General features: G+C 36.2%; 1 protein-coding gene across 1 annotated transcript in view; it reads left to right on the plus strand.

The window, feature by feature from the left end:
- The window catches only part of FMN2 (formin 2), a gene marked incomplete at its 3' end in the record, with an annotated part of 164246 nt that overhangs the window by 132603 nt on the left and 18175 nt on the right, over positions 1 to 13468 (plus strand). The window lies entirely within an intron of this gene.

The following is a 13468-nucleotide window of genomic DNA, read 5'->3' on the forward strand; positions in this document are numbered from 1 at the left end:
GAGTTATCAAAATTGGGAACTTCACTGCATTGCACAACTTGTGGTTTCTACTGATTTTTTGGCAGTGTTCTCCAGAAGCAGTGTTTAAATGGGACAGATTTTTATCTGTCCCAGCAAAAGACCAAAATATGACACACACCATTTATAGTCCAGAATTAGTGGAACTGACAGGCTGCTTTTGTTTTTCTTTCACTAAAAATAGCATCTTCTTTTTGTACTAGCTACAACTGCCACTGAATATATGCTAATTAATATATTCATTATATATTCCCAGAGCTGGGAAGTCTCTCAATAGGATTCCAGTAAAATATAGCACTATAAAGGTTCTAGTTTTTACTATGGTTTGTTAGCCATTCTATGGCCCTAATGCCCAAATTTGCTACCTGCTCTGATGCTGCAGCGCAGTTGATGTCTTTCCTGGTACAGCTCCACATTTTCTCTCTACTCCTTTGGGCAATGTACTAAAGAGGAGAGTGGATGTGCCTTTGCCACAAGAAGCTCTCTTCTTACTTTTAAGGAAATGGTAGGTCCTTGAGTGGTACATCAGTGATGCAGGGTCGTGATGGGAAAAATGCAACAAAGGAAGTATTACTTTGGCTTAGTATCATATCTCTTGCTCAAGTATATGAAAGGCATTCCTGACATTTCTTAGGTTTGTTTAAACTGCTGAGTTACATAATTCTTACCCTTAAAAATCTTCTTTGAGAGAAGAATCTGCTGTTAGGAGAAGAGATTTTTGTGATCTCTGACTGTTCTTTTAAGGAAACTGTTTCTCCAGTGGAAAATGGGTTAAACTACGTATCCAAATCTGACAGATATCTAAGGACAAGGGGAATCTGCAATCTCTTCAGAAATCTTGTGACTTGTCACTGTCTTCTGGTGTGTAATTCACACTCTTATTTTTTTTCCTTGACCGCACTGGAACCATCACATCAAAAACTTCTTATTGGTATATCTAGCATCCACAATATGGGGGAATAAAGTAAACTGCTCCCTGGATTCTCATTCAGCTTGGTCTGTGCCTTCTGACTTGTCCTAATTCTTTCTTCTCCCCTTATTTTGAGTGCAGCAGCTCCTTTTACACAGTAATTTGTCAAAGAGGAAAATTCAGCTTCATTGTTCCTCTTTACTGTGAATATCTAGCAAGGATAATGTCACATGTAAAACCTTTTGTGGAACACATGAGGAATTATGCTAGGACAACATTAAGGCAAAGTTATTTTTTACTATTACCTAGGCTACATGTCTCTTCCTTCCTTCCTTCCTTCCTTCCTTCCTTCCTTCCTTCCTTCCTTCCTTCCACCTTCCCATTGAAATTCTTAATCAGATTAGTGATATTTGTTAACATATTGAAGACTGCTTCATGGTATAGTTTTAGTATTAAGTATATTTATTTCACTAAGATCTTTAATAGGGCTTAGAAATAAAATGCTTGTGATCTTTTTTGTCGTAGGGTGGGTGAAAAAGAAGATGAGAGCTTAAAAAGCTAAATAAAAGATTAGTTACATTTGGCTAATCATAGGTAGAAGAGCATTGCATAGGATGACTAAACAAGTAAGTAGTGCAAGGAAAAGTGATGGATTAGATGGAGCAAAATTAATGTGATTAATGTGCTTGGATTTTCCTTTTTGAAGTGGATAACTTCAGCCCATGTATAAGTTCAGGTCTGCCCCATGATAGCATTTCTTTAGGTTTCAGTAACTACTACTTTTCTTTTTTCTCTCTCTCTCTTTTTTTTTTTTTTTTTTTTTAGTTTGGGCACAAAATAGTAAAGCTGATATCTCCATAAAAATACAAAAGTCTAAAAGAAAAGATCTTGCAGCAATAACAACAAAAATGTTTCTAAAATGAATAATGATTTGGGGAAAATGCAGCAATGTGTATTTTAGTAAAGCTCAATTGTGCAATAGATGAGCTGAAATGGAAAGTTAATCCTCTACACAAAATAAAGACAAAGAAAATGGAATGTCTGCTCCAGGGACTCCATACAGTGTATAGCTGTTCATTTGTCACAAGTGAGAAAATGTTTAATCGGTTTTGAGATGATGTATTCTCTCTTTATTTATCGTGTTTAGTGACTTTAAGAGTGTCAGTATGTAAAGTGTTTATCCAAGGAATGGATTTCTGGCACATGGATAAAATGAAAAGTGAAATGTTTAGCTCGCAATAGGCATATGTTCCAAGATCTCTCTGAGTAAGTATCCTGAGATGAGAAGAAAGCACACAGGTCTGTGTTTATCTAGCTTACGCAGGCAGACAAGGAAGGCTCCAGCCTGGTATTAACACTGAAGTGACATGGAATGTCTTCACCAAACCCTAAACAATTACATCATTCCCTTAACAATATTGATAAAGTGTAATAAAAAAGAACCTGGCACTTTACAATTAGATCCTCATTGCTAAATACTTGAGAAACTGTGAAATACTTGAGAAACTGTGAAATACTTGACAAGTTAAAGTAAAAACCACTTTTTTGGGAGGAGGGGAAAGAAATAAAAGAGGAGAGGAGGAGGAGGAGGGAAAGAGATGCTTCTATATTTTATGAGTCCACAATTTGACACACTTTTAATTTTAGATGATTAATTATTTAATTATAATCTAAATTTATATGCATATCTCTCCCAATATGCATAGATACATACTCAATTCACAGAGCTCTATATAACATTTAAACAACTTTATAATTAAAATCTAGCATCTTTGAAAACTGGGAGATACAGCATACTTTCCACCAAGCAACAAATATGTTCTCTGTTTTCTATATTTTCATTTACTTAGCTTTAAATATCTCTAATTTTTCAAGATGTGATTACCTTCAAAGAAAAGAGAGGAAAGATTAGAAGCATGATTTTTTCCAGGTACCCTTAATACAATTTTAGAACAAGATAGAGTTTGATCACAACAAGTAGGAACGAAGATTGCATGAAAGTTATTGTCAAAAGTAATATGATAGCTGATGTCTTGTTTACCATGCTAGGATAAAAGGCAATATCAACAGCAGAAATGTAATCTTGATGGCTTGTAATCAGAAATGAGCTAGTTACTCCTTTTCTCACACTTCATTCCTAAAGAAGCAGCAGCTGAACAACCTGACTAGAATTACCAGAAACAGCATTCAGTGAAGCTGAAGGTCCTAATTCTCTGCCTCGCTACTTCTGTTCAGCTGAATAGCTATGAAGGAATAGCATGTAGCTTTATTAGTTTCTTATAATACCTTACCCAGTATTGAGTTCTGATCTCCTTGGAAGGCTTACAGATTAGGGTCTTTTTTTGGAAGAAAATAAATCCAGACTCTAACACTGATCTCTCTTCCACTGAAAGAGTTAAGATGATCTTTTTCTTCCCCTCTACCTGCAATGATTCGTCTCTTCCTGGAATAACCCCTCAGGAATCATTCACAACTTGAACTAGAGATGTTTGTTTTAGACCTGAGACAGAGTCAGATGATACTCAATTCTTCGTGCTATTTCTCAGTCAAACAATGAAGCATTGGATTCTAAATTCAGTGCAGTACCACTGAAAATTGCTGTTTATGTTTACTCATGCTGCACTCATGTAAGAGGCAATGTATGCTGAGAATCTCTTAAGACCACTACAGATCCTTTCTTTTCTAATACTTCAGTTAGTTTAACCCTGCTTGAAGTGGTAACATAGGTAACTTAAGACAACAGTCCCACGTAATGGTGGCTTGATTTGGGGTGAAACTGTTAGCCTATTTCTCCCGCTGTGATGCCTAATGAGGGCTGGATAGACAGAAACACGACTCACTATCATGGCTTTATGTACATCAGTGATCTTAACAAATCTGAGAATTTCATCTGTTCTCTAGTAAATCTCAATGCATTATGAGAATATATATTTGTTTTATAAAAGTCAAACAAAAGACTTTCTGCCTTCTGACATAAATATCAACTGAGGAATTTAGGATGTGTGTGGCTTGGTATGGAACACTCTTCTTCCTGTGTCAAGATATTTTTGTTTGGTTTATTTTATAATTTGCTCCCATTACTTGCACATTCCAGTGATTTTTAGGCTTTTAAGTGCTTCCTGAGTATAGCCTCCCAGGCACCTCTTCTGTTTTCAGGACTTTTAATAATCCATTTAGCAATGTGTTGTTGCTTTCTTTGCTGTAGCAACAAGTTACATTAATTTTGAAGAGAAATGTTTACCTTTAAATTCCCTGAAAAAAAAGTACTCCTGACACAACACACTTTGCAGACTTCCATTGGCTTCACTGAGCATGAGACCTGAGGAGGAACAAAGATTTACACCTGCTTATGAGTTGACAAGTTGATGACACTTAGAGAAATAGCAGACAGTATGGTACAATGGCACTGCTGAAAAGCAACACCTAGAAATGTAGCACCTAAGTCTGGTAATCCTTTAAAACAGTAAATGTTCCTCCCTCCTCGCTACCCTCCACACAATGGTTTGGATTGTTTCCAAAAAGTTAAAGTGAAAATTGAGTTAATGATTGAAATAAAGTGGTGAAAAGATCAGAATGGAGGGAGGTATGTAGTTTAAAAAAAAAAAAACCTAGCACAACACTTAACTGAAAGGCAAGAATATGCTGTTGGACTTCATCTTTCACTACTCTTTGGCCATTGATCCTTTGTTGGTCCCTTTAATATAGGTCTCTTTTCTTGCTGTGTGGCTCCCAGCATGCAGGCTTGAATTGCTCATGGTAATACATTTCAGACTGTAGGTACACATTAATTGCATCAGCAAAAAGTAAATACTTGGTGAGCGAAGGAAATGTGTATAGAAGAACCTTGCAGACTGTTAAAACAGATTGGATCATTCTAGTCTAGTATCCTGTCTTTGAAAAAATACCAGGGCCTGTAAATATGCAGTAATGGAAACTTAGCCAGCAGTTTAGTTATGTCAGAAAATCCCTTCTGAAATGTGGGTAAGTGGTCTTTCCCTGAAAGATGAAGTCTTTGTCCTCTTCTGAAAATGTTTGCTAAATGACTGCAAGTTCTTAATCATTTGCACGATTGATATCTGGGTGTAAGAGCATTATCTTTTCTTTTAAAGGTGTTGGGCTGCTTGCTTAAAAACAATAATTTTATTTTATTGGTTTTAAATTAGTTTGCATTTAATGGCATTCAGTGCTAGTAGGAACTTTTAACAGTCTGGGGTACAATTCAGAGATCTAATACTCTGCAATGTAAACTCATCTTTGTGCAATTTATTCAATAGTTTCTGTAAAGGACCTATTCCTACATTTTACAGTAAAAGATAAATGGTATTAGTTTAAGGTGCAAATACAGTTACATAGCTAATTAGCATTGATAATAATACAGCTAAGTAACACTCTGATAACAATATAGTTAAAATAACTGAGGTCTGATCATAACCAAAACTAATGCTATAGCATTAAATTCAGGATTAAAAAAAAAGTAAGAGAAGAATCACGTAGCTAATAAAATGAATGAAAAAAATACAGAAAATAAAATCTTCAGATGTGGCACATTGCTTTGACCTACAGTTTATGTCCAGCAGGTGGTTTCACTGAGTGGTCCTCAAAAATTCACGATATTTCTCTTGAGGTTTTACAGCTGAAGTAAAATGCGTGTGTGCATGTGTGTACATGTGATTAGCTCCAGTGCCTCTCCATTGTGCATCAGCTTCTGATTATGTTCAGTAGTTTTTTTTTCTTTCACCATGTTTTCTACCTGAGCTGTTTAGTTAGATTGTTTCCTAAGACGTTTGCAGTATATTGTTTGCAATGACTGTGACTTAAATGTGTAAAACACTTCTGCTTTTACTTTCTTATGCTGATATGCCAGTATGGTTGTAGCTTTCTTCCTTGTTGTATTTTAACATTTACTTCAAGAATTATTATGTTATATTGCTGTTGTCATGTATGCAAATAGAAAAGCAGAATGTCAGGGATGTGGTTTAGTTAGGTCACAGTTGCATTAACTCATTTGGGAACTATCCAGTAATAACTTGTACAATATAGGTCATTCCTTCTGTAATAATTTCCAGCTGATGGAAGGCTGCCATCAGCCCCTCCACAGTATAGGGCTTGCCACAACTTACTGCTGAAACCCCACTGTGCTTCTCACATATGGAGATTAAGTGACTAGGACAAAGTGTTGCTTCTTTACTCTTCCTTGGTTTGTTCCTCAGCCTTGTTGCCTTGTTTCTTGTTTTCTTTAACAAGCTAGATTCAGAAACAGCTTTAGTGAGACAGATCCCTTCTGCACCATGTCTTAAATGAACACTTCTCATGGGATAACTTGCACCTGCTTCTTTTCTTAACTGCTGCCTGAAAGATGGTTCTACCTTAATCAGTCTGTTGAGGAAGTAAAAGTTCCTTCTCCACCCCAAAGGAAACAACTAAGGCAATGGTCACCCCAGACTAGAAACACTAGGAAGCCTTCATGTAATCCTTCGAAGGGATGGGAACAGCTCCTCCAGACATGAATGAGTGTTCTTAGACCAAAGGAGTATGGTTTATTTAGATTTGCTTGGATGTGTGAATATCAAAGATTCGCATATCCAGAGTGATATAGTTATTCATTACAATCTTTCCATCAATTCCAATGGCTGCCACCTTTTCATTTAAACTTGATCCTTATAGAAAATGCTATTTTTCTCTACTCATCTAAAAAAAGATACTGTCACTACTCTGAAGAGGATGTATTGGGATAAGTTGGGAGTTCAATCATAAATGCCTAACTTTTGAAAAATGCATGTAAAGACCTTTCCAGTCTGACACTTCAGCAACTCAAATTTTGAAGTCTTTCAATTTGCTTTCATGGGTTTTTGTTATAATTGACTTTAAGAATATGAAAGCCCCCGTGAACATTTCTGTCTTCTTCAAAGGCTGGATTTCTTCCATTCACAGCTCTGCTAGCTTTTGATGGTATTAGGGGTTCCTGTGTTCATGCATGTTAAGGAGAGAGTAAGAATTAAGTAAGAATGTTCTTCAGAGCAACCCCAAAGGTTTAAGATGAAACTGCATCACAAAACATTTAAAATGCTAGGAGGTTCTATAATACCCAAGTATTTCAGAACATTTTTATTCTACAATTTTCAAAGAATAGAAACTGAAAACTAAGTTTGGCTTGAGCACAAAAATAGAAAGAGCACATGATAATACTCCCAATCAGACCTGTAGATTCATTTCACTTGTTATTTTTAGAGCATACGTTAATATTATATGCACATGAAATCTGGTAAAGCATATGTGGTTTCTGTCTAGATATCTGAATAATCTGCTCTAGGTTTAAGGCAAATTACTTGTTATTTTGTCAGGTAACTCTGACCTTGAACCTGCATGAATGTTAGTTATATGTGAGCCATACCATGGGAGCAGACAGATTACAGCAGGCTGAGGTTGACATCAATAAATTGAAAAAAGGTAATATAACTTTTAACATGATATTTAGCACATAATGGTTACACCACCTCCATATGTAATTATAACCTCTTTAAGTAATGATTGCTCAGAAGGCCACCATTGCACTAGCCAGTGAAGATGAGGTGTGTTAATAGAAACATCTGGAGACAAGTTGGGCTTGAACATGAGGCATTTAGCTGTTTCCTACAGCACTGAGGTTAGCAGCTTGTGTGTCAGGTCACTGCTGTTGAAATTCATTCTACCACTGTATTCTGTATCTACTGGCACCTTATTATTTCTTCAAGTTCAACTGGCCAAGGGTTATTTAATATGTTTGAAGCTCATATGTTAGTCTTTTTAAGAGGGGAAAAATAGTTTTCTCTTGCACATGTTACTGGGCCTGACTTTCCAGTGCACACAATTACATGACATTGTTTTACATATGCTGTTATTGTATATGCCCAGTTTAGCACAGACCCATCTCTGTGTCTACATAAACAGCTTAGCTGGCATGCATGGGCATGATATCCACACTAACATAAAATTAAAAGCATTAAACTCTGAGAAATAGAACCTACACATTCATGCAAAGTGTGCAGATTACGGTGGATTTCAACTAACACCAATGTATCTAGGATTCTTCAGGACAAGTTTTTTGAGAGAATGTTTGAACCTGTCTAAAATCGTCATTTTAAAATGACAGGAGAAAGCACATGCACATTAAAAATGCATTAGAAGAGTCATGCTAAAAAAGGTTTGCTTTTTTCCTCTCAGTGGCCTGTTAGAATACAATTGTCAGAGACAAAAAGGAACCCAAGGTTAGCTCTGTTTCTAATGTATTATCTCAATTAATATTTTAATCTGATTAATATTAATGAACAGAGATATAACCTTTAAATATGCATAACAGAATTGGGGTTCACATAAACCCCAATTACTGGGTGAGCTGTGGCTGATGAATACTTTGTACGTGCTATAGTGAAGGTAGCAAAAATACCTCAAACCTACATTTCCTGACCTTTGGTTTTCAGATGGCTGGAGGCTGATTCAGTCTGTACAGAACAGTTTTTTAAACACTTTTGTCACCAGAAAAGTTCTGTCTGCCAAGGTAGCTCCATCCTGTTTGTGACATAATTTAGCACCTAATCCTATGCTGCCTCGGATAGAAGATGGCATTGCCACATCAGCGGAGCATTTGCTTACATCAGAGCAATGCAGAAACAAACAAAAGCAAAATCAAACATAGAGAGGGACCAGATTGTAGCTTAGTGTTTTAGAGAAGAATGAGAATAAAAATGGGAAGAAAAAATAAATAATAAAACCAGAGAAGGAAAATCTTGAAGAATACTTTTAAGATGTAGTGTTAACTGTGATCCCTGATGACCTAATGTTTCTAGAAGACATAAGCAGCAAGAAGTGAAGTGGCAAATTTCTTCATCATGCCCAATGAATAAACCTTATTCTGGACCTGATAAAATTAATTTCTAAAACAAACAGATTGTGAAAATATCAGTGCTCAAATTCACCTTCAAACAAAACTCTGATTTAAATTAATGATGGCCATATGATTTTGCTACTTTGCTATCCCTATTATGAGGGACTTTGTTCCTGAAAGACATGACTAAAGAAATACCTATCCATTGAATTATATAAATATAAGGGCCTGGAATAACAGTTTGAACTGAGGTTGAAATGGCAATCTCATACGAGCAGGTTTTATTCATTGCTATCTCCAGGAGTTCATCAGTCCTCTAAAATGTTTAGTTTTCCTAAAATGTTTTAAGTGCAAGGTTATATTCTTGATACCTATTGAGTTTAACTATCTGTGTCACAGTATATGCTCTGATTCAGTTATTGGATCTGATGCCTTCAGTGTATGGCATGAAGTACAAAATATGTTGTGCATTTGTGTTACTAATCAATGTGTTCAGCTGATAACATTGATCATTGTTGATGAATATTAAAGCATTCCTAGTATGGGGGTGGGGTGTCAAAATTTGCATGAACAGGGCAGATTGGCCTGTCGAAACATAATTTCCTGTTCTTCACACTGGATGCTTTTTGTTGGGCGTTTGATGTGGAGAAAAATCCCTCTACCTTTGAGGTACCATTTTTTTTGTTGTTGTTGAAGCGTTAATCTTCATCTAGTTGGAGCATTAGAACACTTCTCTGTTTAACTTGTAGGAGACAAGGGTCTAGAGATGAGGGAGATGTCTTAGGATTCAAAACATTGCAAAAGTTTGGCAGGTTTTTTCAGAGGAAAGGAAAAAATCTCTTGAAACCTTTGTTTTCTAAAGAACAATATTACAAAATCCATAGTTACGCAATATAAATTGGCAAATGAAAGAAGAGATTAATGATTCTGGCAGCTGACTTAAGCTGGCATATTGTCTCGACTTTCTTTTTAATATAAGAAAGATACTCCACACACACACACACACAAAAAAGCTGAGACAGAAAAAAAAAAAGACCCCAAGAAGTTTTTCACCAACATTTAATTACTAGTTATTTTGAGTGAACCTATGTTTATTTTTATATTTTCTCATTTCTAATTATGCAGGACAAGGGACAGCACTGAGAAGAGGCAATGATACTTAAAAAAACATAAAAAGGAAAAGGTGAAGAAAGTGATGTAAAGTTATAGTGCAGAAAGGACCCTCAAAAAAAAAAAGTCAATGGAAAATGAGAGGTTTCTTAGGATGCTGTGCATATTAAATTTCCTCACAGCCTTGTACTATCTTAATAACCAGGACGCTGATTCTGTTTCATTTTATATGATTTTGTGTCTTTGTTGAACTGCTTGGTATTCTGTCTTAAGACTAACTCTCATTAATTCTTTCAGATGTTGAAAACACAAAGAAAGTACATACAAAGCCTTTTCCTCTTTATAAAACAAAAGAATTAATATGACAATTCAGATGATTAGCTGTTCTAGGAAGCAAATACTGTTACCTATATACTATACTCATCTTCCCTATGTGGTCATCAATTCAGGATCAACACTCCGAACAGCCTTATATGCCTGCCAAGTCAGTTTGGCTTTAAATATAACTCATGTCAAGTTTAAAATAGTAAGAGGCATATATAGTTTTTTCTCTCTTTTTTACCTTCTTTCTTTTAGTAGACTATATCTAAATTTTACTTCTTATTTCTAAATTTTACTTGTGACTTTAACTAAACTAAAATATACCATAGCAGCTCCTGCTTGACTCAGAACTGCTTCTGAAACACAACATCACAAAACTAGCTCAGTGCCACCGCTAAGACTACCTGTTCTCAACCCCAAATGTACGCAAATGATGTTCAACAATTTATAAAGCCAAACCCAAGTAGTCCCAAGAATATCTACATTCCAACTTCAACCAAAATAATAGTCTGTTAAACAGTACAGAATCTCTCTTGCAGAATTATAGAAATATTTTTTTCTGCTCTTAAATCCACCTTGAGACAAATCTTTACTCTTGCTGGTGATTTAGTTTGCTGTATGAGGAAACCAGGTGCATGTGTGTTTGTGCATGTGTTCACTATTTCTCAGAAAGGTCAGCCAGGTCATGTCTGTACCTATGGTTACTTTGCTATTTGTTTGGCCACAGAAGCCTGATCATATGATGCAAAGGTGAAACTACTTCTGCCCATTGCTTAGTATTGTTGATTTGTCTGCAACTGCTTGTTAACTGGCTTCAGAATGGAATGGGAAAAAAATTGAATAATCCATAGCTGCTCTTAAAATATTCTTAATGGATCAGATCTATTAGCTAGAAATGCTGTCAATGAGCCGTTTGCAAAGTGAACGGCTTCTTTTCTTTCTCATATGATTAAATTTGGCTTGGCTGTTAGTGCATCCATTCCTTCCTTCCTTCCCTCCAGATAGAAAAATCATTTACGTAGTCTCATAGTTGTACACAAGGGAGCACACAGAAAAGTCCAGTGAGTCATTCATCAAATTTCTACATTTGAGTAAGCAGTGAGTTCAGTCTGCAGTGATATTTCTGAATTACACAAACACTTGAACCAAGGAAATTAGAAGACAAGAAAAGGAGAAAAGGAACTAACCATCTTTCTTGACCTTATTTCCTTCCTTACTTGTCAAGGATGAGCAACCTGTCCATTGTTTTGAGAATGTTAATGTTATTTAACTCTCCTTCAGGGCCAGCATCAGGGATATGAAACTGAGTCTGAAATCTATTTAAAGAATTCTGGCTTTTGCCTTGTCAGGAAAAGACAGCGGTGTGAACATCACTGCTTTATTTTTAATCATGCTTGAAAAGTCAGGCTGTTTGAAGCAAAGCCAGTGGCCTCCTTTACCTCTTCTAATCCCTGAAAATAACTCGCATGCCCTTCCTTCCCTCTTCCATGACTGCTATCTCTTCTCTCATGCACCTTCTTTTAAGACACTTGCTAAGAGTATGGAAAAGTTAGAACGTTTTCACTTGAGAAATGGACACTAAACAACCTTTGCAATACCTGTTTGGTTATTAATTTTTTTATTTTGCAGACAGGTAAAATGAAATCCAGAGATGTCAGCGGAGTTTCTCAAGGTTGTGTGATGCAGAAATTAATTTGGGTATAGGAACAGAAGCCTTATGAACTCTAGTTGCTTATTTGATCCAAAATATCTGTGTGCCTGCACATATAGTCAGGAACAGTATCAATGGTATTTGCAGATGTTTTCTTTCAAAAATCTACTGAAGGACCAACAAGAAAATTTGAATGGGCTTCCCCACTGAAAAGCACCAGAGAAAAGATACTCGCTGCCTGGCTGAAGTCTGAAAGGGTGATACCTAGTTTCGGGCTTATGGTGATATCATCCAAATTTCTCTTTGTATTTAAAATGCATGTCCCCTTCTGGAATCAGCTCTGAGATATGTCTGCTTTGACATAAGTAAACATTTCCAAATCAGATATTTAAAGAGCGTGGTAATATAGAGGATTTATTGCTGTGCATGTTTTATTATTTGATGCATTTGGATTCACTTTATTTGCTTTGTCTTTCATGTGTGAATTATGCCATTTTGTCTTGTACTACAAAAATGACAGCATCAAATGTACAGCAAGCAGGTTTCCATATGTCTTCTACATGTACTCTTAAGAGACTTAACTGCTAAATAGGGGTAGACCTCTCTGGCTGAAAAAAATATAGTAACTGTCTTGACTGTTTGATCTGCGTATATAGAAAAAATATTTGATTGATGGAGATTTGTGCCCTGAAGTCTTACTGTGTTGCAGCTGATGTCTTGTGCATTGTTACCAGGCACTAGAAAGGTTTGATGTGTTAATAATGACAACCTGCAATGCTGCTGCTGTTTCACATTTCACAAGCAGCTTATTTCCCTTACCTCCCAAAGTAACTGCTAAGGAAGCTGAGCATTTCTCTTCTCCCTATAAACCTAGAAATTAGGTTAGAGCTGTTAAACATATCTAACATGTGTAAGGTTGTACTGGTTATACAAGTGGTCTTCAGGGAGATTTTCAGTCACCAGAGAAAAAAACATTGGCTATCTCCTTCTGCTCCCAGAGGATAGTTGGAATAATTGAAGAATAATGGAAGACTTTGTGCTTTAATAAATGTTAGTGCTGTTCATCAATTTTTTTTTTTTTAGCATTCTCCTCTACAGTATGAATTTCATTTTGTCTTGGGTTCCTGATTCTTGGGATGTTTTCTTGTGAGGGAATTCCAGCTCATTACCTCAAATCTAAAAGCATTACTTAGGATGGCCATTCACTGTCAAATTCTTTTCACATTATTGCCATTTGCAAAATGGTTTGAAGACATGTTTCTCAGAACAAGGCTTCTTATTTGAAGGTCTGATCTTTCGATGTTCTGTAAATCATTAATGGCCTTCATTCAAAGAGCTTCCTTAAAAATAAGCTGATGCTTATGGACTCAGCTGATGCTTCTGGATTTCTCTCTTGTCCTGTATTCCTCATGTTCCTTCAAAAAGGTTGCCAGTTCATTCTGAAAAATCAAATGGGCCTTTTATATGACTTCCCCACTAGCCAGCTCCAGAGCTGTAAGGCTGGGGGAAGGGGCTGGGAGGAAAACCAAAAGATCTCCCTGATATGTTTGCAGTTTTGCAAAAAGTTGAAAATAGGTGAAAGTAGGGAAAAAGCTTA

This window comes from Phaethon aethereus (genome assembly GCF_964289735.1).
Source record: "Phaethon aethereus genome assembly, chromosome: 3".
Lineage (NCBI taxonomy): Eukaryota > Metazoa > Chordata > Aves > Phaethontiformes > Phaethontidae > Phaethon > Phaethon aethereus.